Source organism: Hyperolius riggenbachi, chromosome 2, assembly GCF_040937935.1.
Source record: "Hyperolius riggenbachi isolate aHypRig1 chromosome 2, aHypRig1.pri, whole genome shotgun sequence".
NCBI classification, from domain to species: Eukaryota; Metazoa; Chordata; class Amphibia; order Anura; family Hyperoliidae; genus Hyperolius; species Hyperolius riggenbachi.
In genome coordinates, this window is record NC_090647.1 from 96,543,281 (window position 1) to 96,568,856 (window position 25,576).

Sequence of the window (25,576 nt, forward strand, 5' to 3'; positions counted from 1 at the left end):
CATTTTAGATCCAGATCACATTCTGCATTAGCGCAAATTTTCAGAGGGGCAGGAAGTGAGGTGTCCCGGAACATAAGAAAGCTATAAAAAAAAAAAATCAGAGCTATTTCACTTCTTCTCTTCACTATCCAAAATAAAAAGACAATTAACTTTAGTGTAGACCTCAGTGAGAAACTGCTATTTTAACCTATGTACACGTGCTATTGTTAATTCGGCCAAAGAGTCCAGTCTGGGCCGAGAATCGATTGACTATAGCCATGATTTAAGCACACCTGAAGTGAGCAGGATATGGAGGCTGCCTCATTTCTTTCCTTTAAAACAATACGAGTTGCCTGGATGTCCTGCAGAACTTTCATGCATAAGTAGTGTCTGAATCACCCACCTGAAACCAGCATGGGGCTAATTCAATCAAACGTCTGATCATTATCAGTGAGGACTGATGAGTGAAATTGCCAATATTCTTTTAGCATTCATTTTCGCAAAAATAAGTTTCGTTATTCTTTGTTCTTTCAAAAATGTGTTTTTCCGCTTTTTTGTGTGCTTTTCACTGTAAAATATAGATTTTTTTACATTTTCATTGAAAACCCAAAAATGCAAAAATACAAGCTATTTTTAAAAAAAAATTCTCAAAATTAAAAATAGCATTTTCGATACAAAAATGACTGGCGAAAATTTGCAAGCAACACTGATCATTATTTAAATTTGTCTGTTCTCTTCTTGTTTCTGTGGGTTTGCTCAGTATACTCCAGTTTCCTCCCTTGTATCAAATACATTCTGATCGGTTAATTTGTTCCCCCCCAAAAAAATTCCCTTATGACAGTGAGATAATAAAAGAAATGGTAGGGATTATATTGTGAGCTCCTCTTACGCATAGTTAGGGTATGTTCATACTATCCCCTTTATGATGCGCATCCAGAAAAATAGCATAGCAACACAACGTTTATCATACAGATACCATATCCTCTAGATTGTAAGCCTTTGGGCAGGGTCCTCCTCCTTTTATGTCCTACCTGATCTTGCACCTCCATTACTGTGAACCCATGCTATGCATCTGAGTGAACCTAACTTGCCTAATCTCCATGCTCCCCTCCAGTGACTGACTAAGCATTACCTGGTACTCATACTATGGTGTGTGATCTGGTTTTCTTGTATTCCTGTATTGTCATATTGCTGTATGTCACCCCTAAATATTGTCTGTAACCTAATTAATGTTCAGCGCTGCGTAATATGTTGGCGCTTTATAAATACAATAAATAAATAAATAATAATAAATACTGCAGCATACAGTCCATAGACTTATACCTGCACCGCATGTGTGACTGCACGTCCGTTGACCCACTGCATACTTTAAATTATTCTGATGGTTATTGCTGCACTAGTAAGGTACCAGGGTATAAGCACCAATCCTACCTAATAAATTGCAAGTGTCTCTGCATCACATGTCCTTGTGTGTGTGTGTTTTTGTTGTGCGCATGTGCAGGGAGGGAGGCAGAGACACTGAGGAGAGCTGGGGGAATGACGCGGCGGGGGGCCAGGAGAGGCTGGCGTTTGCACGGCGTGAGGGGCGTGCGTGGGCACGTGAGCGCGCAGCGGATGAGCAGTGACAGACCTAGCCCATTTTTAAATGGGCTAAGGTCACTAGTTAAATATAAATGCATTTTATTACAGTGTGAAAAGAGCCTTAGTGTCATGATCATTTACTCTACAATACCAAAACAGCTTGGGATGACCCTAAACCACTAAAAAAGTATAGGGGACTAAAAGAGACTGAAAAGCCCTACTACAATACAATGCTCAGTGTAATTTGCTTTCTTAAATTAGCTCTAAAGAGAAACCGTAACCAAGCACTGAACTTCATCCCAATCAGTAGCTGATACCCCCTTTCCCATGAGAAATCTATTCCTTTTCTCAAACGGATCATCAGGAGGCTCTGTATGGCTGATTTTGTGGTAAAACCCCTCCCACACTGTGATGTCAGCACCTCACAACACTGAGGTACTCAGATGCACAAAAAGATCCGTAGCAGTGTTGCCAACCGTCTGTGAATTTACGGATTGTCAGTAAAAAATGTATCAATTTTCCCTGCCCGTGAAATCCGTAGCTGTCCGTAAAAATACACAGGCGGGGGCGGGGCTTCCAGCCGGGGAGTCCTTTCCTCACAGCAGAGACAGAGCTGACAGAGATTACAGTCAGTCTCCTCTCTCTGTACAGCCAGCCAATCGCAGCCCAGATTCCAGCCTTGGTCCCTCCCAGCCTCCTCTATCCTTTCTGCCAGTCAGGCTCCGGGCCCGCCTCCACCTCTCTCTCACAAGCAAAGCAAAGGAGGAACGTGAGACAGGGAGACAGGTCGACAGGTCAGAGCTCATGTGTTTGCAGTGCAGCCAGCCATCCAGCATCAGGAGTGCCAGCCACAGCCAGAGCAGCGTCCCACAGTCCCAGCACAGAAAGATTTGTGCTGAATGATTCTGTACACTCCTCTCCAGTTGTCTGTAGTTGCTGGCTGCCTTGTCCCACGTGCTGAAAGCAGTTCTCTCTCCCTGGGGACAGGCAGGAACAGTCTCTTCATGTGAGTCTCTCCCCCCTGGTTTTCTTCTGCTACATTCACCGTCCTAATTAGCCCTCTGGTCTACAGGGAGACTGCACACAGGAATCATAGGGGGGAAGGGAGCCTTTTTATGGGCATAGATGCTCCAGCCATAGCCTGGGTCAGCTTGTTAAAGGAGTTGTCAGGCATATTTGAATAAAATAAACACTACTTACCGGGGGCTTCCTCTAGCCCCAAGATCCCAGGACCTCCCTCGCCGCAGCTCTGCCCGCAGCCGTGTGCCGGAGCTCCGATCCAGTCCCCGGCGATGACGTCAGAGCGACCTGGAGGTCGCCCTGTACTGCGCCTGCGCGATCGGCGCTGTCAATCACCGCCACGTGGGCCGGAGCGGACTGCGCAGGCACAGAGCTACTACCACCTGCACAGTCCGCTCCGGTCCACGTGGCGGTGATTGACAGCGCCGATCGCGCAGTGCAGAGCGACCTCCAGGTCGCTCTGACGTCATCGCCGGGGACCAGGTCGGAGCTCCGGCAAACGGCTGCGGGCAGAGCTGCGGTGAGGGAGGTCCTGGGAGCTTGGAGCTGGAGGAAGTCCCCGGTAAGTAGCGTTTATTTTATTCAAATATGCCTGACAACTCCTTTAAGTCAGCTCCCCTCCTGCAGCTTTTTCCCCCCTCTCCTTTAGGATACTAGAGGTCAAAACATTTGGGGGGGGGGGGGCAGTATATTCCCCCTCTCCTTTAGGACACTAGAGGTCAAAACGTTTGGGGGGGGGGCAGGCATATACTGTTACTTGTGCTGATGCCTACTGCTAACAGTCCCCCCTTTCGTTCTCCTCTCAGCAGAGCCGGGACAAGGTCCTCCAGCACCCAAGGCTGAGACACCAAAGTGCGCCCCTCCATCCCTCCCACCCCAGCCGTCACACACTCATTGCTATTAGACTAGGAGGCGCCACAGGGCTCACAACCTCCCCAACACCTTAATCTCTAGTTATCTGGCTTGCAGTCACTGCCATGTATCCCCTTTTCTTATTTATTTCTGCTTCAAACACAATTAGGAATGACAGCTGAATGAATTCTGCGCCCCCTCCTACACTGCGCCCTGAGGCTGGAGCCTCTCCAGCCTATGCCTCGGCCCGGCCCTGCCTCTCAGCCCATCTCCCCCCTCCCGGTGACTCATCTGAAAGCCCCCGGGATCCTCTTCTGGTTGGCTGGGTCAAACTCGACTGCACAGGCGATGGTCACGCTGCTGGTGTCCTACAGCACACTATGCAGTCAAGTTCAACCCAGCAGACCAGATGAGGATCCCAGGGCCTTTTAGGTGAGTTATGAGGGGCTGAGAAGTGAATGGGGAGAGCGACGGGCATCAGGACAGGTAACAGTATATGCCTGCTACCTGTTTTTCCTTCTGGTATCCTTTAATTTCTATTAACCCTAAAGGCACATACCCACAATGTGACTTTTGTTGTGATGTTGCTTGCAACCCACGATTTCTCGTTCATGCCTGTCGTGCGCCGCTCCGTGTTCCCATGGTAGGAAGATGGTAACACAAACAAATAGGCAGCACCAGTTCAATAAAGCTCGGCTCGGAATGCCCGGTAGAAGCCGCTATATGCGGCGAATCACGAAGGCACATTTCCCAGGCGGACACAGCCCCTTCTCCTCCAGTTCTCGACTTTGGTGAGTCTTCTCTGGCACACTTTGCTGTTCGGTCCGTCGGACCTCTTTCACTTGCCTTTCACGCATATTCCTCTTTTCTCCCTGTCACTGCATCACTTACCCTTGGGGTCATTAATACCCTTTACAGCGCTGTTTCATCACTTCAAGCACTTTATTATTCTGGTTCATTCCAGTCCAGGAGTGGACTTTATATGCACTTTGCACATGTCCCTTTCTCATCTCTGTTTTTTACCTATGAACTATTGTGGTTGTGAGCAAGGGGTTGGGCTGTATTTATTTAATCATTTAACCAATAATTTTTGATTATCATACATTGTAGCTATTGGCTTTGTTACATTGTGTCCACCTGGGGCTCATTGTTTTAATTGTTTTTAATGGTTTGTGTAATTATAGTACAATAAAGCTCATTAAATATTCACATAGACGGTTGTGTGGTGCGGTCCTTTGGGATTCACCTTTGGTTTTGTAATCATGGTAGGAAGATGGATCAAGTAACACTCAACGTCCTCCTGATACTCTCTGGCCAGCCGTGGCGACCTCCACAAAGCTGGCCTGTCGCAGCCAGCCAGTGGCTACTGTGCATTCGTGTCCCTGAGCCCCACGCACCCTGGTTTCACTCCCAGCACTGGGAGTGTTCTGTGCAGTAGTGAGTTACGTGTACTGCATATGCACAGAACGTTCCCTGCCACAGGAGCGCAACTAGGGTGCGCGCAGCTCGGGGCTGCACATGCGCAGTGGGGTTGCCACCGCTGACCAGAGGGTATCAGGAGGACGTTGTGGGCATAGAAGTCCAGGGGGCTGGAAGAAGCCCCAGGTAAGCTAAAATCTTTTGACTTAAGACTTGACTTTATTTGACTTAAGATTCCCTTTAAGTTTCCTTTCACTGGTGCCTGCTGAGATGGCGCACATGCAAGCATATATACTTACCTGGGGTCTCCTCCTGTAAGCCTCTCTGTGTTCTCCCGAGCCGTTCTGTCAATAACCACTGTCAGCTCCAGCAGTAGGGTACTACAGCACATGCGTGGCCCTTGCCATGCGTCTCCTTGGTCACATTCCTGTGGCGAGCAGCGTACTGCACCTGCAAAGTTAGTTAAAGCTTGTAAATACTAAGGCACAGAATGCTCCTGGCCACGAACGCAACCAAGGAGGTGCACGGCCAGGGCTGCGCATGTGCAGTAGTCCTTTACCAGAGCTGACTGCTGGAGAATAGACCAGACCAGATAGACACCAGGGAAACATATGGATTATAGGGGTCAGGAAGAAGCCACAGGTTCAGATAGTGGAAAGAAATGTAATCTGCATTAAAGTACCACTGAATTGGCACCAAAAAAGGTGATGTTTTACTTACCTGGGGCTTCTTCCAGCACACTGTAGTCTTTCAGGTCCCTCATTGTCCCCTGGGTCGCTTACTTGTTGCCTGCTCTAAAAGCGCTGCGACTAGAGCTCTAGTTGCAGCTACTGCACATGCCCAGTCTTGGAATTTGTGGGCCTCCTTGATTGTGCTCCCATCAACAGGAGCGCTGTGTGTGTGCTCACGGCACAGTACAATTCTATTGGGAACCACGTGAGCGCACAATGCTCCTGGCTGTAACGATTGTGGAATTCTCTCCGTTATCAGCGCACAAGATGTGTACGCTGACACTGCGGAAATCCTCCACAAACGTATAATTTGCGGAAACCCAGCAGAAGGTGCAATGCACCTGTAGAGGGAAATTCTTGTCGACAGGGGGAGCTGTGGAGTGCAGAGGAACAGCTCCTCTGCCCTACCACACACACCAGACAGGAATTGCATGAAGGGACGGAACGCAATCGCAAGAGAGGTGATTGAGAATGAGCACAAAGACAGATTGTATGTGTGTGCACCAAACTAGTCGCCAACCCGCGACGGTGCACACACCACAGCAGATATGAAGTAGGAACGCGATCGCGAGAGGTGCGATCGCCAGACGTGACACAAGATTACAGCAAGGCAGAGCACGAGAGTAGCAAAGGCACAGCAAATCATACAATAAGGAGATACGGAAAATAACAAACGCTAGCTAAACGCGAACACCGCACTCATTCACAACAGTGCACGCGTTTATGCGCGGTCTCCACGTGATAAGCACAATAGAGAAAAACACGCCTAACTAACCACCGACAGACAAACATGAAACAGAGGACGTGAGCGCTTGCATAACGGTTACCTCACCGAGCCTCCAGCAAGCGTTCGTAGCAGACAAGACAGACACACGAAAACATGAATAAGCGAACGATAAGATCCACAGCACTAGCGAAAGTGGCTAGCGCGATCCAGGAAGACAGAACAGAAGGATCCACAGCACTAGCGCAGGATGCTAGTGCGATCCAGGTACAGAGTAGCAGAACAGAAGGATCCACAGCACTAGCGCAGGATGCTAGTGCGATCCAGGTACAGAGTAGCAGAACAGAAGGATCCACAGCACTAGCGCAGGATGCTAGTGCGATCCAGGTACAGAGTAGCAGAACAGAAGGATCCACAGCACTAGCGCAGGATGCTAGTGCGATCCAGGTACAGAGTAGCAGAACAGAAGGATCCACAGCACTAGCGCAGGATGCTAGTGCGATCCAGGTAAACAGATCAGAAGGGACTACCAGTAACAACCACTGTTCCAGTTAGCACCCAGACACACAGAACGATTTCCTGTCGACCACCGCTGGGACAGGACAATCACAACAGACAAACAAAACAATAAGCAATCCTAACTGCACTAAGGAAACCTGCCCAGTGCAGTTTCCAGGGATTACTCTAGGCTAATCTTCAACAAAGAGCAAGGCTGACACTCCCGGCGAGTGTCACACAGGATCTAACTCTTATGACCAGCCAAGTTCTGTGATATCACATGGTATATATAGAGCAGGTCTACAAGGGATGTGGCTAGGCAATTTGCATGACAAACGTATGCAAATTCCTCAGCAACAGCAAGCTGAAAAACTGACAAAAGGTCTCTCTTCCAGAGACCTGCAGAATGCAGACCTGAACAGTGGTCAAAAGGCTGCCTGCCTGCACAGGCTGCTGAGCAGATCATTACACTGGCGAGTGTTTCTTGTGAGCATCATTTTTTGTAGGAAAGGGGGGCTACAGCAAACTTTTTGCTGAACAGGCCCACTTACACCACTGCTAAGTTCATGTATATATGGCTCCACCCATGACCACGCCCATGTTCTATTACATGGCCACGCCTATTTTTTGGGTGCGGCGCACGCAGGGTTTGTGTCAGTAAAAAAATTCCTTTGTCAGTAAATTTTTAGATCTTTGTCAGTACATTTTTTTTTTTGAAAGGTTGGCAACACTGATCCGCAGTCCAGACCAGGTTGAAGTAAAAAGCTGATAGGTTTATTCGAAAAAATTCACAGACATGCAATAAAATCACAGGATCATCCTGTGATTTTATTGCATGTCTGTGGATTTTTTCGAATAAACCTATCAGCCTTTTACTTCAACCTGGTCTGTACTGCGGATCTTTCTGTGCATATCTATTTCGTTATGGCTTGGCTTGCCTGATCCTGCACTGACTAGTATGATGCGTGGGGGTTCAGAGCGTATATGAACTTTTCTTGCTACTGAGGTACTGACATCGCACTGTGGGAGCCTTGTTGCATTGTGAGAATTAACAGCTGTTTCCAACTGCCAAAAAAGCAACACCATCTCCCTCCAGTGACATGACCTAGTGCCAGCAGTAAAAATGTCACCATGTGATCAATGTCTGAATGTAAATCAGGGAGAAAAAAACTTTACAATTAGCAAACACTGACTAAATCATTTATACATAATTATTGTAAAAATGAAGCACTTTTTTATTACATTATTTTCACTGGAGTTCCTCCTTAAGTTAGCAACTGTGGTTTCCTATAATGCATCACTCCTGGATATGCAAATTATCTCTTTATTCCCCTGAAGCCAGGCTTACACCCAGAACTGCTGGTGTATAGGTAGCCTATAGCTTATACATTTTACAGTGCCACATCAACCCAACATGCAACAAAGAGAGAATTTGCACATTCTGTAGTGATGCATTGTGGGTAACCACAGTTGCTCACTTAAAGCTGAATTTTCATTTACTCTGTAAGATACTGCAGACAATATCAACTCTATATAAATACACAATGAAAATAATATTTTGGATGAATATATACACTGTACATTATCTGTATTTAAAATTCCATCCATAATACAAATAAACAAAGCTTTCCTCTGCCAACTACAAGAGCATTTCATAAAAAGGCCTTTACACAACACCCACTTCTGCAAAATTTGTTAATAAATGTAGAATAATTTATTGGCACAACTCTAATGACTTAAAGTGACCCAATGATGAGTGACCTAGAGAGAAAGTAAAGCTCTGATACTTATCCGGGACCTCCTCCTGCCCCATAAACACGTCTAAGTCCCACGCCGTCCTCCCGCGGTCTGCCGTTCAGCCCCGGTAACAGGCTCAGTGATTTCAGCCCAGGACTACTGCGCATGCGCAGGAGGTCTGCACATGCGCAGTAAACCCAGACTGGCCTCGACTAAGCCTGTTAACGGGACTCACCGCGGTTGAACAGCAGACCGCGGGAGGATGGCGTGGGACTTAGACGTTTTTATGAGGCAGGAGGACGTCCTGGATAAGTATCAAAGCTTTGCATTAGTTCATCTCTGAGTCTCTTTAAGGGCTCTTTCACACTAAGTATTTTGCACTGCGATCATATCAAAAAGCTGCACCACATGGTAGCATTGTGTTGAAACCATACAGTGGGGCATAGAGTGCAATGAAAACTCCCACTGTCAGTGCATGCATTGCCCGATCCACGCACTGCATGCTGGGCGTTACTGCACAGTGGCATAGCTAGAGATGGGGCACCACAGGAGAAACTCTCATGGGGCCATCAGCTGCAGGCACTCTTGAGCAATGCATCTACCCTATGCATATAAGTTGATTTGGCAATTTATATTCTCATGCATTCTACACGGCATATAGTCCAAGGGTACTGAGGCAAAGTGAGAGGGATGAGAAACACAAGAACGTTAATACATGAATACATCAAGTGCCGCCTGTGCTACGTCTGCTACAGGGCCCCATAGCCGCTGCTATGGCTGCAATGGCTATTGCTACACTCCTGTTACTGCACTGGAACCCGCCTCACCACACTCAATGTGGAAACCCCATAGGAATATCGATGCATAATGTGATACAATGATTTTGTCCATTGCAATGGGATGCAATGGACCTAGTCTAAAAGGGCTCTTCAAAGTCCAGCAGTTATTCTGGAAGGCTCTATGATCCGAGAGGCTATTTAATGTACTTTGATTTTCCCTTGCAGCAGCCTGTAATTTTTTTATAAAATAAACAAATTTGTTTGGCGCAAAGAGAAATGGACAGTTTCACATTTCATGCAAATTCAGCTGAAGGAAGGAAGCAACTTCTATTACTTGAATTTAGAATTCAGAATATTAACTAAGACAACATGCAAGAAATTCAAATGTTCTGTGCAAAGAAATGCATTCGGTATGACCTCTTTCGCATGCACTATATTAACACCTCCACTCCTGCCAGAAAATAGAACAAGAAAAATGCCCACAGCACATCGTATGAAGATAAAATCCAGTTTAGTTTACTGGTACATCCAACTGACAGGCCGGCAGCTGACACATTTCGCAGACAAAGCTTGAGCTATGACTAAGGACCTATGTGTTGGAAACGCGTCAGTTGTCAGCCTGTCTGTTGGAGGTACCAATAAAGTAACCTGGATTTTATCTTCATACGGTTGGCTGTGGGCATTTTTCTTGTTCTGTGTTGCCTTGTGGAGTGACTGCCTGGCACCGCCCATATGGGGAGGGGGTACAGTATGTAGCAGTCTCGTTGTTCAGTTAACCTGCCAGTAAATACACCTCTTAGTAACGGCCAGTTGTTTCTTTAGTGGTGTGATGCTTTCTCGGCTGATGGTTATTATATAGTTTACCCAATGCAGGCAATCTTGGCTTAGTTTTTTTAAAGAGACACTGAAGCGAAAAAAAAAATATGATATAGTGAATTGGTTGTGTACTATGAATAATTACTAGAAGATAAGAAAATATTCTAATACTTTTATTTTCAGGTATATAGCGTTTTTTCTAACATTGCATCATTCTATAATATGTGCACATTACGCAACACTCAGCATTCAAAATGAGTCTTTCAGAGCAGTCTGTGAAGTAATGACCTCTCCTCTAGCAGAGGAAAAGTAAATAGTCCAGGAACAGTTGAGATAATAAAAGTCAGATAACAGCCCTCTCCACGACTAATGCTGGGAATACACGTTAAGTTTTTACTTTAGATAGATGGGTTCGATAGATAAATTCCAACCTGTCGGATCTGGTCAATTCTACTTTCGTTTCGATTCTCCTCATTCAAGTGAATGTAATTGATAAGAAAAGATAAGGAATCGAGAGGGGAATCGAGCAGTGAATCGAGAGTAGAATCTATCGAAAGCGAAAACGACGGCAAAAACTAACGCAAAAACGCATCGTGTATTCCCGGCATAACTTAGTCGGAGAGCTTAATGGCTTGTTTGCATAGAGATAACAACTGGAGTTTCTCAACTCTTCCTCTACTGGAAACAATTACACTGATGTATCTGATCTTAATGTTTTATTTCTTAGCTGTGCTACACATACAAATCATAATATCATCATTTTTTTTCGCTTCAGTGTCTCTTTAAGGACAGATAAAGCTTTCAATTGATGCCAAATATTTATTCCCACACATTAAAGTAATACAATGACATAAAATCAAAACATAGAACAGTGCATGCTTTGTCATTTTGATATAAAACTATTCTGAAGCTCACAATGAATTTGTTGCGTGTGACTGTGGCACATTGCACCAGATTTTAAAATTTGCATCTTGCGGCAACGTGCAAATCACAATGCATGGTACCTCCTTGCCATTCTTTCGCAATGATGCGTGCTGTGTGGTTCGAATTTATGTTATAACACACCGTAATGTGCATGGTGGCAGAGTGTTTTCACACTATGCACATTGCTGTCTGGTGTGATGCATTGCTGCATGTGTGTGCACTGCCCATATCATTTTATGGCCTTGTTCATAACAGACCATGTTGATTAACTGCTCTGCGACCGCCTAACACCAATGGGAGGTCGTAGAATGGCTCCCCCAGGACCACCTAACGCGTCAAGAGCAGGCGGGGATTAGCAGGGAATGAGCGCATGCATGAGTGACCGTTCCCTGCACATCAACTGAGCGGGGATCCATTACCAGCCTTCCAGGCGCGATTGGAATGGAGCTGGCAGGCTGCAATGTTAAAAAAAGACACAAAAAACAGTTGTATGACGCTGTCACTTGGCTGTCCCTTAGCTCACAATCTAATCCCTCTCATAGACTGATGCCTATGAGAGGGTAATGAAGTATACGGAGTGCAGTCAGGGACAATTTAGGGGGGAGGGAGAGAGAAGGTAAAATAGGTTATTTTATTTTTTTAAAAATCTATTAATGTTTAAAAAAAAAAATCGCAGCAGCAATCAGAGACCACCCAAAAATTCCTCAATTAGTGGCGAGAAAAGGAGGTAAAATTCATCTTGGTGATAAGTTGTATGGCCGAGCAAAAAATTGTTAGAGCTGCACAGTGCTGAATTGTAAAAAATCGACTGGTCACTAGGGGAGTATAAACCTGTGATCCTCAAGAGGTTAAAGGACTTCGGGTGCGAAATCTATAATCTATTTTTTACTCACCTGGAGCTTCTTCCAGCCCCTCGCAGCCATCTCAGTCCCTCCCCAAAGCCCGGTCCTCTTTGGTGTCGCTACTGGCCACTCCGGCGGGGTCAGCTCTTCTGCACCTGCACGGTCACTCGAGCCTGGGCATCCACGTCATCAGGCGCGTACTGCACCTGTGCAGTAGTTTTGTGCAGGTGCAGTACAGGCCAGAAGACAAGGACTTGCAGGCACAAGTGCCCGGGCAGGTGCAGAAGAGCCGACCCCGCTGGCGGGTCGCCATTCTTGTGGGTGGCTAGCAAGGACACAGAAGAAGACCAGAGCTGCGGCGAGGGACTGAAATGGCTGTGAGGGGCTGGAAGAAGCCCCAGGTGGGTAAAAAATAGATTATAGAATTCGCACCCGATGTCCTTTAACCTCTTGAGGATCACAGGTTTATACTCCCCTAGTGACCAGTCGTTTTTTTACAATTCAGCACTGCGCAGCTTTAACAATTTTTGGCTCGGCCATACAACTTATCACCAAGATGAATTTTACCTCCTTTTCTCGCCACTAATTGAGGTGTTTTGGGTGGTCTCTGATTGCTGCTGCGATTTTTTTTTAAAATATCCTTTAAGCATACTGTCTATAGTGCATTTCTGGATAATGTGTATGAAATGTTCAATGGAGAAATATTTATCAATTTTGGTGCCGGCAATGGTATGGTTTCTGAAGGATCTTTGTTCATGCATACAAGACGTTATAAAATAGGTTATCATTCCCTAGACCATCACACAGATGGATCAGCTAATTTTGGTGCAGCGTTGCACTGATCATTTGGGCACCACTACAGGTCATAGTGAGTATTACAGCACTTATTGACTATTCTGAGTGAAAGCAGCAATTACCGGAACTCAAATTAGAAAACAATTCCCCAGAGGGAAAATAGTATTTAACAAGGCTCCAAGTTTCAGCGAAAGCAGTGTGAGCCATCTTTCTGCTTCACCCTACAGCCAAATTTGCCCTTGGCCATTTTAAATGTACACCACACAGAAAACCAACATGATCATTTTGTAATAAGCAAGAAATTCAGAAGATCCATGAGAAATAAAAGAAATAGAAGAGGTGCCGGTATTAGAAGTGACCATCACCTAGCAGAGCTACAAATCAAAATTTGGCTGCATAGAAGAAGCTTCCATCAAGAGGGGAGACATTTGACATACAGAAACGAAAATACATCAATAAAAAGCAAAAGGTGTTGGGGTATAGAGAACCCTCAAAGACAGAATGGATAAAGCCCAAGATACATGAGAAAAGATACAAACCAGGAAACAACTTAAAAATAAAACCAACCAAAGCCAAACAAGACAACAAAAAGCAAAAGCACAACTGGAATATAAAAAAAATGGACAGAGAAATCAAGAAAGGAAAAAGTAGAGACCAAAGATTGATTAACAAGCACAAAGAGCAGAGGAGGCTGAGCTAAAAGAAGACATAAAAGGGCTCTATACTGTAGCATTATTAGAAAACTAACAAACAAAACATGTAAAAGATCCAAGCCAGGAAGATAAACGTGGGCAAATACTAACAACTGAGGTCGAACAACTGCAAAGATGGAGAACACTTTTCAGAAATATCATCTCAAAGGGACATATGCGGGCGCATGTGGACTCTTCAATGCCTGTGCCACCACCAGGCCCTAGCACAGTGTCAGGCTACTCAGATAAAAGTGTCAAACTAAGTCCAACACTTTGATCCCCTTCTTCACTATGCTGTGCCACCATGTAATTAGGTATTACACTGGAGGGCGTGCAATGTAGGGCGGAGCTACAGTGCACCGGCCCCCACCCCCTTATGGACGTACAGGTAGCCTCCTCACACTAGGCCAAGGAGGTAAAGACCCCATTGGTTCTCCCCGCAGCAGCACTCAGAGATCAACAATGTTCCCCCCTCATAGTCATGTAAAATTAAGAGCTGGGGGGAATATGGGTGATCATGAGAATGGGTTGGAAATGATTTATTAGAGAAGAGATGAATTTTAATAATAGATGAAGCTGAAGTGGGGAAGCGCCGCACACAGGGCCAGCCCTCTCATGAGGCGGGGTGAAACATTTGCCTCAGGCGGCAGATCTGGGGGGGCGGCAACCGCCTATCCTTGGATGCTGGGGGCCGCCCGTCGCGCTGGAGGGGTAGCGGGCAGAAAGGGGGTATTGGGCCTAGCGGTGGGGAGGGGGGTCGAACCCCCCCTCCCTCGCCTGGATCCCCCGATCTGCGCTGCTCCTCCAGCGTTAAACCAGCATGCATATCATTAAGAGGCAACGGGCGGGGGAATCACTCACCTCTTCCGCGTTCCATCGTGTGCTCCACTGACGTCACTTCCGGCAACGCCGCCCACTGTATTGTAAGTGGACGGCCTTGTAGGAAGTGACGTCAGTGGAACGCACGATGGAACGCAGAAGAGGTGAGTGATTCCCCCGCCCGTTGCCTCTTAATGATATGCACGCTGGTTTAATGCTGGAGGAGCAGCGCAGATCGGGGGATCCAGGCGAGGGAGGGGGGGGTCCGACCCCCCTCCCCACCGCTAGGCCAATACCCCCTTTCTGCCCGCTACCCCTCCACCCCGGCGCCCCCCCCCCACACCCACGGCTGGGGGGGGGCAGCAATTTTTTCTAATTTTGACTCAGGCGGCAAAAAGTCTAGGGCCGGCCCTGGGCGCACACCTTAGCGTGTAGCCCTTAAGTTCCTGGGTGCTCAGACCTGTGGCAATTGTACAACCAAAGGATGCGTAAAGTAAATGGTTGGCGCTCCAGTTAATGCCAAAAAGATGTGCACACAGGGAAGTAGAGCTAGATGTCCATTCCTCATAGCTGCTGCAGACTCCCGGGAATGCACATCTAGCTTTACTCCCCCGTGTGCCAACCATTTACACTGCATTCTTTTATTAACAGACACAAATACTGTATATTAGTAGAAGTTCCTAAATACTGCCAATCCAGTAGATCTTTCTCACAGTAAAAACACATTTCCTGCTTCTGTTTGCAACAAATTGCTCTGTCCTGTCAGCCATTAAGAATGCCAAAAAAGGTTAACGTAGGCTGACAGCAGCATTGTAGAGTAAGATCTCCGGACAGGAACTCAGCTGTGCACACTGAAATATCGATCCCCACTCTGACAACTTTATCTAATCTTCAATCTTCAGGAAGACCTAAGAGTCTCTTAGTTAATACCGTTGTTCTTCATTCTCGGGTGGTATGACTCAGTGCATCTTACAAGATGGTGCTTCTGTTTATAGCATTTCACAAGTTTCATCACACTGAAAACGCTGTGATGCCTGTCCCTAGTGAAAATGAGTGAAAACTTCAAACACACAAATTCCCGTTGACCCAGGATAAGAACGGACCATAACTAATCAAAGCCAGCAGCTCCAGGTAATTATTCATCTGCTAAAGGTGCATACACACATCAATTTTTTGGACCAATTTTACTACTTTTGTATAGTAGAAGAGCTTACCTACAGGATCTGTTAAAAGTATTCAAAACCTGTTGGCCCTTATACTACATGGAAGTGGTACAATTGACCAATTATTAGCCAATTAAAATTGGATGTGTGTATGCACTGAAAAGGTGCCCATTAATGGTACAATCTCAAGATCGGATGGAAATGATCATTCAATTTGGTTGACAAAAAAATGATGATAACTGTAAAAAATGGGGAATTATCTCCGTGGTCAGCGCACAACCTCCCCCTAAAAATTGGCCCTAGACTACAGTACTTACACTACATAATATAGACACATGGCAATGGTAGGGATTAGATTGTGAGCTCCTTTGAGGGACAGTTAGTGACAAGACAATATATATATATATACACTGTACAGCGCTGCGTAATATGTTGGCGCTATATAAATACTAAAATAATAATAATATATATGTCCACCAATCTAATCGCCACCTGGCGACGGTGAACACACAACAGCGAAGACCAAGTGGGAAAGCAATCGCAAGAATGGCGATTGCTAATAGAGACACAAGACTGAGTAAAGACAGAGCATAGGAACAATAAAGACAGAACCAATAACAAACTGTAATCCAACACAAAGGAGCAGACAGGACTAGCTACACGCGGTCACCACACGTTAACCACAATAGCGACAAAGCACGTGCAAGGCACGGTCACCGCACGTTAAGCGCAACTGCGACAAAGTGTACCAACCCTGACTAACCAATGAAACACGAAAAACGAAAACATACAGAAAACGCGAATGCTTGCTAATCGGTTGCCTCACCGAGACAACAGCAAGCGTTCGTTCCAGACAAGACAGACAGAAGGAGTAACCAGTAGCAACCGCAGCTCTGGCTTACATTCCTAGACAGAGTACAGAAGGAACCACCGCCTCTACCGCTAGGGTGGATGCGATCCAGACAAGACAGACAGATGGAGCAACCAGTAGCAACCGCTGCTCTGGCTTACACTCCTGAGACAGAATACAGAGAGATCCACCGCCTCTAATGCTAGGGCGAATGCGATCCAAACAGACAGACAGATGGAGCAACCAGTAGCAACCGCTGCTCTGGCTTACACTCCTAAGACAGAATACAAAGAGATCCACCGCCTCTAACGCTAGGGCGAATGCGATCCAAACAGACAGAGCGATTCCCTGTCAGCCACCGCTGGCGACGGAACAACCGCAACAGATAAGACAGAACTAGGCAATACAGATAATAAACAACCTGACTGCACTAGAAGGAATGCTAGTGCACTCCCAAGGATAACTACTCTAAGATAATATTAGCAAACAATTAGCAGAGGGCTGAAACTTAAGGTGTGTCTAGCAGGACCAAACCTTTATGACCAGCAGGGAATTCTGGGAGGAAATGGTATTTATACAAGCCTTCAAAGGAAGCAGATAAGCAGTTTGCATGACAAGTGGATGCAAATCCCTCACCAGAACAGCAACTCTGAAACTTGCAGAGTGAAGACAGGTCTCCTTTCCAGGGACCTGCAGCACACAGACCAGAAAAATGGTCAAAAAGCTGCCTGCCTGTGCAGACAGCAGAGCAGATCATTACAATAACCAATCTGTTCAAATTAATTGAATCAATCCAAATCCAGATTGACGGAATGATCGATAGAATGATCACTCAGCACAATAAACGGTGCCCAATTCGATTGATCATACAGTCGATTGTTTGGGAGAGTATACTGTTAATGGGAACCTTTAGCCTAGTTTCACACTGCGGATTGGCCACACCGCCAAAAACAGGGGTTTACGGCGCTAGTACGTGGTAATCCCCGCCTGCCAGCCGGCTAAGCAGGAAGTGACACTCACTTCCTGTGGCAGATGCAATCACATGCGTGAAAGCGTATTGCAAAAAAAAACCAAAACACTTGAGGGCCCTTTCACACTGAAATACGTCGCCATAGACTTTTATGACTTCCTGTCCGACGCAAGTTGATGCTGAACCACGCAGTAATGTAGATGTGTCCGAGCATCGGGGATGCAGTGAAAATATCACTCTGCGCACTGTACCACATCAGTATGAAAGTCTCCATAGACTGTTATTGCCCTGTGGAGGGGTGTGGTAAAATTACCACACCGCCCCTGTGTAAAAGCGCCCACACGGCCTGGAGGGTTTTCACTATTAATTCCCTCTCTGGATTGGTGGAAATTGTCTGAGAGAATTGTTTGCTCACACTATGTCAGACTGTTCTGTAAAGACACCTGTTAGCTGCAGACCAAAACATACAATGCAAACTGATCAAAATGACAATCAGTCAACAAAATGCAACTGATTACCAAGTTCTGATTAATGTGCATCACATAATTACATAAGGGTTCCATTCAATCACTGCAATTGTGGGGAATATTTAGCAATTCAAGGTTCAATATATGCTGAATACTAAACAGAGTTTTACCTTATAAGACCCACTTTTAGAATCAGAAGTAAAATCATGAGATCTTTTATACTATATTTTATTCTGCATGACATTCTGAGTTAAAGTGGACCCGAACTCTTGCACAGGACAGAAGGGAAACAGAGAGACATGCACCCTGTATGTATTTAGAGAGTTTAACCTCTCTAATTCCCCCTCATCTCTGACTAATCACAAGTGTAATTTGATCTCTCAGACGTGTCAACTCAGGGTTCTCAGCAATCCTCGGCAGAGCAGCTAATTTGTAAACACAAGACGTTAACCCTAAGTCTGCTTTCATGAAAGCAGGAAGTAGACACTCTGCAGATTTACCTCTGACATCTAAGTACAATGAATGGACCTCTGAAGGAATGTCTCTTATGTTCTGGACTTTCGTCGGAAGACTTGGAATGAGCTGTAGTGCCCATCCACTGTTTTGCATTCCTATAATTAATTTATTATTTGTAGTGAAATTTGGTCTAAGTTTGTCTTTTGTAGATCAGATCTTGTGCATATGCTTCAGGGGTGTGTTCATGTATTCAAATGATATTGTGATTTTTGATTAAGCTCAGGATTGCCTATAATACTGCATATATACTCTCTTTTATTTTTAAATATTTCTTTACTTATTATCTTTCCTTTTTTGTCATTACTTTTAATCTCTATCTATTGCCTTAAAGGGAACCAGAGAGGAACGTTAAAAAAAAATAGAAAAAGATTTTATTCATACCTGGGGCTTCTTTCAGCCCCATAAGCCTGGATCGCTCCCACGCCGCCATCCTCCGCTTCCTGTATCGGTCACTTCCGGCGGACCCGGCCAACTGTCTGCATCACAGGGGCGCAATAGGCAGCCTCATGCGTACGTATATGGAGGGAGCCCCGTGTGATGCGGACAATTGGCAGCGTCTGCCAGCCGACTGGCCGACTGGCGGCAATGACGGGACCCGGTACCGGCGGATCCAGGCAGCAGAAGACGGCGGCGTGGGAGCCATCCATGCGTATGGGGCTGGAGGTAGCCCCAGGTATGTATAAAATCTTTCCCCCAACGTCTCTGGTTCCCTTTAATCTTGTTTTTAACTTTCACTTTATAGCCAGCAGGTGGGGCGGGTAGTCATTTTTTTGCGACCTTATGTGGCCACGCTACCGCCTCCATTGCGCCATGTTGCTACGCAACGTAGACGCTCTGTAGGCTTCTGTACCTACGGTGGCCGAGTACAGCCAAACTTCTGTATCACGTACAATAGTACGCTTCCCTAGGAGGAAAGTATGCGTGAGCACCATCTAGTGTGGGAAAAAGAATATACAACTAATCCCACATAAATAAATAAATGTGGGATTCATTGTATATTCTTTTTCCCACACTAGATGGCGCTCACGCATACTTTCCTGCTAGGGACGCGTACTATTGTACGTGATACACAAGTTTGGCTGTACTCGGCCACCGTAGGTACAGAAGCAGACAGAGCGTCTACGTTGCATAGCAATGGAGGAGGTAGCGTGGCCATGCTACGATTGGGCGTCCCCTCCCCTCCCCTTGAATTAGATATAAAAATAGCCACAATAGGTAGTACATTAACTTTGAGAAAGCCACGGTATCGGTGGCGAATCGCGATAGCAGCGGTGGGGACCTGTGGAGATACTTTTTAACGGTAGGACCTTGTTCACTCCTTCCTGTTTGCACTTTCTGCTAGTCACCTCTATTTTGCACTTTCCATCTATTCTACTATACAGCACTCACATATCCTGTGCACTGGTTGTCAGTTTATTCTATCACTCTGCACTTTCCATCGTCACCTCCAATGACTGTTTCACTTTCCTTGCACCACCCTGTGGTCTCTTTACTACCCTGTGGTTTTGTATGCATTATTTATAAAAATAGTTTTATATTGTTATTCATTGTTGTATTATGTACACTGATTGCTGTATATTTATCTATTGTATGGGCCAGCATATAGATTGCGCACTGTAAACACATTTTCACACCCTTAGTGGTGTGTCTTTGCAACTATTAGCACTTTATTATTCCTCTGGTTCTCCGATATGTGGGGGTGATAAGTATTTCCCCACCTTGTTTTAATGTTTTTAGCATTTGTGTGTAATCTCAATAAAGGATGATTTTTTTGTACATTATTTATTGTGCTGATTTGGTGCGGTTTTTTTGAGGTCATAGCTGGTTTTCTCTTTTTTGTTGACTCTGCAGATTTATTGCAGGATTTCTATCAGCTGTAAAAATAAATGTTTTTCTTTAAAAGTTATTAAGCTGTTGCTTATCTTTTAGAGCAGAGAGGAAGTTCTGAGTTCAGGCCTTCTTTAAACTTCTTCCTGTTATATCAAAAGCAGCTTTTGTGCTATCACACACTTCATTGTTCAATGATTACTTTCCAAGAGATAGTGTGGGCACCAGTATCAGCAGTAGAAATGTATTTGTAAAAACAGTGTTGCAGCATTGCACATAGTACATCACATTAGAGGCCTGCGTGGGTCTACATTTTCCAACCAGCACCCGACCTTCACCTGTAGCCTCGCTATCCGCTCCCGACCTGCAGCGCACTACACACAACCCAACCCGCACAAGAAATAAAATGGGTACTCGAACCCGACCCACATTTCAAGTAAACCGTGGGTATCTGCGGGTACCTGACCCGATGCAGGCCTCTACATCACATAGTACATCACCCATCTAGGTTGTTGCACACAGAGACTGCTTTGCTCAATGATGTGACTGTGTTGGGATGGTCAATGAGATTAATGGAACTCTGAATTGATACAGAATTATGCAAATCATGTACGCAAATTTACCCAGTTTGAAAATGGACCAATTAAATCTCGCCAACGTGCAATTCGATTGGTCAATTTTTCCAAGCCATATCATACATGTCCAAATCTGGCCCCCAGAGTCATAAAATTTAGTCTGCAATTGGCTTTTATACTTTGCATTATGTTTGGCCACTCTGGACCAACAGAGAAGCTATAGTAGGGGTAAAGCCCTAGATAACCAAGGAGAAAGAGGCAGAAAACTGTATAGGGGAGGGAGGAGACCACCATAGACACCAGGGAACTGTATTGAGGAGGGAAGGAGGCATTAAATAATAGGGAACTGTATAGGGAGGGAGGGGTACCGCTAGACACCAGGTAACTGTATAGGGGAGGGTCAGGGGCCACTAGACACCAGTGAACTGTATAGGGGAGGGGGTGAGGGCATTAGACAGCTGGGAAATTTATAAGGGAGATATTTGATACTTGTAGATATTTGGGCAACATGGTGGCTTAGTGGTTAGCACAATTGCCTTGCGCTGGGTCCCCAGTTCAAATTCCAGCCAAGGCACTATTTGCATGGAGTTTGTATGTTCAACCTAAGTCTGTGTTGGTTTCCTCCTGGTACTCTGGTTTCCTTCCAGATAAGTTAATTGGCTTCTCCCTAAGAGAGATGGCCCGAACCTCTGATTTTCAGTTCGCGAACGTGAACTTCCGCGAAAGTTCATGCGAATAGAACCGCAATAGATTTCAATGGGCAGGCGAACTTTGAAAACTAGAAACACTTATGCTGGCCACAAAAGTGATGGAAAATATGTTTCAAGGGGTCTAACATCTGAGTTTTTGCATGGATGAGTGGGATAGATGCCAAAAGTCCCAGGGAAAAATCTGTATTTGACGCAAATCAGCGTTTTAAGGGCAGAAATCATTGCATGCTAAATTGGAGGCCTAAAGTGCTTTAAAACATCTTGCATGTGTATACATCAATCAGGGAGTGTAATTAGAGTACTGCTTCACACTGACACACCAAAGTCACTGTGTAACGCACCGCAAACAGCTGTTTGTGTAGTGACAGCCGTGCTGGACTGGTGCGCACTGTGGAAAGAGTGCAGGCCGTGGTGGTTTTCAAACCCATATGGTTGCCGGGCTGTGGTAGCTCAATCATAGAACAACAATGACTGTCAGGTAGGTATATGCAGTGATGGGTATTATTATATGCACCTGTCACACACAGACAGGTACCGAACAGGCACAGTGACACTGCGTGCGCTCATGTACGTAGGTGGGTGCACTGAAGTGAACAACAGGTAGTAGGTATATGCAGTGATGGGTATTACAATGTGCACCTGTCCCACACAGACAGGTACCGGACAGGCACAGTGACACTGCATGCGCTCACGTAGGTAGGTAGGTGCACTGTGAACAACAGGTAGGTATATGCAGTGATGGGTATTACAATGTGCACCTGTCACACATACAGGCAGTCATTGAATGTGCTGGGCCTGACAGTGGCATACACAATAGGAATTACCAAGGCTGTCTATGCAACACAAGTGTCAGTGGGACACACACAAAAAAATGGATCACAAGAACAAGATTGGCTCTCAAAAGAGCTGTTGAGGGGTGCTTTTTTAGCAAGAGGAATCAGCAAGGAACAAGCCAAGAAGCCTACAAGAGCCTAACTAAGCTTTCCCTATGAGAGTCTGCAGAAGCTTTCCCTTCTCTAATTAATGAGTGCGTTCAATGCCTGACGCTGCCTGCCTTTTATAAGGGGGGGAGTGGCTCCAGGAGGGAGTGTAGCCTGATTGGCTACAATGTGCCCGCTGACTGTGATGTAGAGGGTCAAAGTTGACCCTAATGATGTAGTATAATGTAGGCGAATTAAACCGCCATAAAGTTCGCGTTCATGGGCAAACGTGAACCACCGAAATTCGCCGGGAACCATTCGCTGGCGAACCGTTCAGGCCATCTCTACTCCCTAAATTTGGCCCTAGACTATGATACATACAATACACTATCTATACATAGACAGTAAAGTGACAAGACAATATGGCAGTGCTTCTGAAGATGTAAATAATAATAATAAAAGGATACAAGGTGGCCACTAGACCTTGAGGATGACCCGTGACTGGGAGTTTGACACCCCAGAGCTACAGAAATGTGCAGGATTTTGGAATTATTTGCATCCCACTAGTCTACATATTTAAAAAAAATAATATATATGTGTATATATGCCATTATTACACCCGCGGCGCTGTGCGGCATTTTCATCTGCTCTGCCCTAGAGCTGCAAGGTCTACTGCTCTTATAATTACCCCTTTGATAACTATGCAACACTGTACATTATTTCTTGACTCTCACATTGGGGCCCATCTATAGTCTTGAACCCTAAGCAGATTCCCTTATGTATGTACAGTATGTTAGCTCAGACAACCAAGCAAGGAGGTAGTACTGGAAGTCAATGAAACAGACTTGTGAGCAGTCTATTATTCTGATTGGCAAGGTCAGTGCGCACTTGTATTTGTAAGTCATAAATGTGATGAGAATGAGAGCCGGCAGCGTACATTTCTCCTCATTTATTTATCATTTGTTATCACACAGTGTTGTCATTCAGTCGGTGAGTCCCTGACGGCACTGAGTAATATGTTATAAATAAAGCATAGTAATAACAATAACATTAAAGAATTATGGCGCATATAGCTCAGACACAAAATGCCGCTACAGATGACCCCTCCCCTTTGTATAATGTCAGTAGCCTTGGGAAAAACTGGTGCTTCCAATGTCTTCAGAAAGGAGATGTGTGACAATCAAGTAAAAGCCCTTAATGGGGATATAACTTTTTCTGAAAATGTATATATTTTTCCAAGCAAAGCTGCACTTATGTATCAACTTGTGATTACCTTAAAGGGACTCCGAGGAGTGCTCGACCGCTTCGCGTCATCACGGCGGCCGGCGTGACAGGTCATGTGCAGACCTGTCACGCCGGCCACCGTGATGACGCGAAGCGGCCGGCGTGATGACGCATTGCGTCATTAACCAGGAAGAGCCAGCCAACACCAGGCCCGCGTGTCACAGGGTGACGCCGGTAACGGGGGGGCGGCGGAGGCTGAAGCAGAGGAGCCAGGAGGATGCCGGGGGACCTCGCCGCCTACGGTGAGCTGGAAGAAGCCCCAGGTAAGTATATTCTTTTAAATTTGGGCACTCCTCGGAGTCCCTTTAAGGCCTTATTCACATTATAAATCGCTATCGCAAGCGCTGAGCGATTTTATAGAGCGCTTTTCAAAGCGCTTTTACCTGTGCGTGTGTAAGCGCTTTTCTAAGTGTTTTTCCAATTGCTTTTGCTGAGTGATTAAGATTTTCACTTCCTGACGTCAATCCAGAAGTGATCTCTTTGACCCGGAAATGAATAAATATAATGTATTTATTCTTAAAAGCACTCAGGAAATCGCTATACAAAGCGCTTGCAATTTCCCTATACCTACCATTGAGCAAAAACGCTCAGAAAATGGTACATGTAGCGCGTTTTAGTGACAGACCTAGCCCGTTTTTAAACGGGCTAAGGTCACCAGTCAAATATAAGCATTTATTTTTCCCATTTTCAATTTTCACGGTAAAAATAAAGATGTTTGCGGTAAAAATATTGTTTTCCCCGCTTTGCGCTTTTCCTGAAATATCACAGTAAAATATTGATTTTTCAAGTTTTTATGAAAATGCGCAAAGACAAACTATCTTCACGAAAATGTTCTAGAAATCAAAAATAGTATTTTCAATGCAAAAATGACTTTGGTGAAAATTTGCAAGCAACACTGGCCCATATTAACTGACCAATTAACTTTTTCTCCCAAGTTTTCTACTAGGTGATATTTTTAAACTTGTCAACAAAATGTCTTTTAACCTCCTGAGCGATAATCCCGAGCGATAATCCCGAGCTGAGCTCAGGGGTATATCGCGCAGGAGGATTTCTCAGGCCCTGGTGGGCCGATTTGCATAATTTTTTTTTTGTTACACGCAGCTAGCACTTTGCTAGCTGCGTGTAACTTCCGCTCGCCGCCGCTCGCCGCCGATCCGCCGCCGCTCGCCGTGCCGCGCAGCCCCCCCCCTACCCGACCCCTTGCGCAACCTGGCCAATCAGTGCCAGGCAGCGCTGAGGGGTGGATCGGGACTCCCTCTGACGTCACGACGTCCATGACGTCGGTGACGTCATCCCGCCCCGTCGCCATGGCGACCGGGGAAGCCCAGCAGGAAATCCCGTTCTGAACGGGATTTCCTGCTTACTCTGATCACCGAAGGCGATCGGAGTGGGTGGGGGGATGCCGCTGCGCTGCGGCTATCATGTAGCGAGCCCTGGGCTCGCTACATGATTTAAAAAATTAAAAATTAAAAAAAATAGTGCTGCGCCACCTCCTGGGCGATATAATTGTATCGCCCAGAGGGTTAAAGAGACTCTGAAGCTACATTTTTTTGTTTACCTATTAGTTTGCTTCAGAAGTCTCATTAGCCGCAAACCGCTGCATCCCCCCTGAAAAACGAGTGCTGCAGACCCCTCAAATCCCCTGGCAAACATCCACGACCAACTTGGTGGTGGCTTTTTCTGCTCTGAGAGGCAGAGCTATAAGCTGTAGCTCTGCCTCACCGCGTCGATCTCCGCCTCTCCTCTCTGTGAAGGAAGGGTGAAAGGGGCGGGGAGAGGTGGCGATCTGCCGCGATTCACATCAGAAGAGGCAGAGCTACAGCAGAGAGCTCTGCCTCTTCAGGAAGCGCCGGCCAGATTCACCCCCGGGGATTTGGGGGGTCGGCAGCCCTCGTTTTTCAGCCGGGATGCTGCGGTTTGCGGGTAATGAGAGTTCTGAAGCGAATTGAAAGGTAAACATAGCAACAAAAATTTGCTTCAGACTCTCTTTAAAGAGACTCTGTAACATTAAAAAGATCCCCTGGGGGGTACTCACCTCGGGTGGGGGAAGCCTCCGGATCCTAATGAGGCTTCCCACGCCGTCCTC

At 45.8% G+C, this 25,576-nt stretch overlaps 1 protein-coding gene across 1 annotated transcript in view; it reads right to left on the reverse strand.

Annotated features, from left to right (window-relative positions):
- Window positions 1–25,576, reverse strand: part of TRPC4 (transient receptor potential cation channel subfamily C member 4) — a 345,635-nt gene that overhangs the window by 184,472 nt on the left and 135,587 nt on the right. The gene's annotated exons all lie outside the window — the stretch shown is intronic.